We start from the raw sequence: 2500 nt of genomic DNA, 5'->3' as shown, positions 1-2500 counted from the left end.
CTTCTTTCTCTCTCTCTCTCGCTCTATCGTTTTCTCTCTATTTCTCTGGCTCTCTCTTGCTCTCTCGTTCTCTCTCTCTTTCTGTCTCTCGCTCTCTCTCTCTCTCTCTCTCTCTCTTTCTCTCTTTCTCTCTCTCTCTTTCTCTCTTTCTCTTTCAGTCTCTCTCGTCCTCTTGCTCTGTCGCTCTATCTCTCTCCCTCTTTCAATCTTCCCCCCATTCCCTTTTCCTTCCCCTCCCCTTCCTCTCCTCCCGAAAGTCCCCTTCCCCCGTTTTTCATCTCTCCCCTTTTCCTATTCCCGTCTCCCCCTTTTCCCTTTTTACCATTTCCCCTTCTCCTCCTTTACCATTTTCCCAATCTCCCCCTTTTCCCTTTTCCCCTTTCCCAATTCCCCACCTCTCCCTTTTCCCCATTCCCCCCTCCCTCACCTCCACATTTATCCCTCATTACCCACCCACCCCCTTTTCCCAAACCACTCCCTTTCCCATTTCCCATCTTCCCCCATTTCCTCTTTTCCCTTTTCAAAGCTCAACATTCACTCATTCATAAGCCACTCCTTCCTCCTCACACACACACACACACACACACACACACACACACATACACACACACACACAAGCGATGTCTCTGGAGCCACGAACGCACATCAGAAACTAACCAACAAACAAACAAAAATTAGAATAAACAGATGAATAAATAAATAAATGAATGAATCAATCAACAAGGAGAGGAGGAGGAGGAGGAAGGAGGAAGGGAAAAGTTACATGGCGCAGGTAAACTTTATTCGTGTCAAATTCCAGCCACGAAATAGAACTGCTAGTGGACTGAAATGGAGACCCGGGGGTGGAGGGAGGGAGGGTGGAGGGAGGGGAGGAGGGAGGGTAACAGAAGGGTAGAAAGGGGATGGGGATGAAGGAGGAGGGAGGGAGGGAGGGAGGGTGGAGGGTAACGGAAGGGTAGAAAGGGGATGGGGATGAAGGAGGAGGGAGGGAGGGAGGGAGGGGAGGATGGGGGAGAGGGTAGCGGAAGGGTAGAAAGGGGATGGGGATGAATGAGGAGGGAGGGAGGGAGGGAGGAGGGAGGGAGGGAGAGAGGGAGGGGAGGAGGGAGGAGGATGGGGGAGAGGGTAGCGGAAGGGTAGAAAGGGGATGGGGATGAAGGAGGAGGGAGGGAGGGAGGGAGGGTGGAGGGTAATGGAAGGGTAGAAAGGAGATGGGGATGAATGAGGAGAGAGGGAGGGAGGGTGGAGGGTAACGGAAGGGTAGAAAGGGGATGGGGAGGAAGGAGGAGGGAGGGAGGAAGGGAGGGAGGGAGGGAAGGAGGAGAGAGAAAGAGAGAGAGAGAGAGAGAGAAAGAGACAGACAGACAGACAAAGGTAGAGACAGAGACAGAGAAAAAGAGAGAAAAAAAGAGAAAGATAAAGCGAAAGAGAAAGAAAGCGAAAGAGAAAGACAAATGTAGAAAAAGAAACAAAAAAAAACAGAAAGAGAGAAAAAAAAAGAGAGCGAAAGGAGACAGGAAGGAAGAAAGAAAGAGTTCTATCGAAGGTCGAGTTCAAGGTTCTCAATTGAGCTTGATGGACGATGGTTAAGGTAGAGTAATGTCCTGAGCGGGTTATGCTCGACCGAGCGAGTGGAGTGCACGATTGGAAGGAGAGGGGGCAGGGGGAGGGAAAGGGAAGGGGGAGGGAAAGGGAAGGGGGGAGGAGGGAAAGGGGAGGGAGAGGGCGGGAGGGGGAGGAGGGAAAGGGGAGTGAGAGGGCGGGAGGGGGAGGGAAGGAGGGAAAGGGGAGGGAAAGGGAAGTGAGGAGATGGAAAGGGGAGGAGAGGATTCGGAGGGAAAGAGGAGGGAGAGGGCGGGAGGGGGAGGGAAGGGGGGGAAGGAGGGAAAGAGGAGGGAGAGGGCGGGAGGGAAGGGGGGAAGGGGAGGGAGAGGGCGGGAGGGGGAGGGAAGGGGAAAAGGGGGGGGGGAGGGCTGAGGGGGGAGGGGGAGGGAGGAATGAGGGAGGGGGGGGGGAGGAAGGAGGAAAGGGGAGGGAAAAGGGGAGAGGGAGGGATGAGGATGGGAGAGGGGAGGAAGGAAGGAAAGGATGGGAGGGGGAGGGAAGGAGGGAAAGGGGATGGAGAGGGCGGGAGGGAAAGGGAAGGGGGGAGGAGGGAAAGGGGAGGGAAAGAGGAGGGAGAGGGGAGAGAAAGAGAGATAGAGGGGGAGGGAGGGGGAGGGAAGGGGGGAGGTAAGGAGGGAGAGAGAGAGAGCGTGTGGGGAGAGGAGAGGAGAGGAGAAAAAGGAACAGAAAGGGAGGGAGGAAAAGGGGGGAGGGAGGGAAGAGAGAGGGGGAAGGGGAGAGAAAAAAGAGAAAAAGGGGAAAAGGCGAGGGGGAGGAAATGGAGAGGGGGAGAGAAGGAAAGAAAAAAAGGACAAATTTGGAAATATAAAAAAAAAAGAAGAAAAGACCTAAAAAAAAAAAAAAAAGAAAAACAAAAACGCAGAAGACAACAAAC

This window comes from Penaeus japonicus, unplaced genomic scaffold (genome assembly GCF_977035675.1).
Source record: "Penaeus japonicus unplaced genomic scaffold, GWHDUDI00000001_assembly GWHDUDI00000016, whole genome shotgun sequence".
Lineage (NCBI taxonomy): Eukaryota > Metazoa > Arthropoda > Malacostraca > Decapoda > Penaeidae > Penaeus > Penaeus japonicus.
This window is presented reverse-complemented; position numbering follows the sequence as displayed.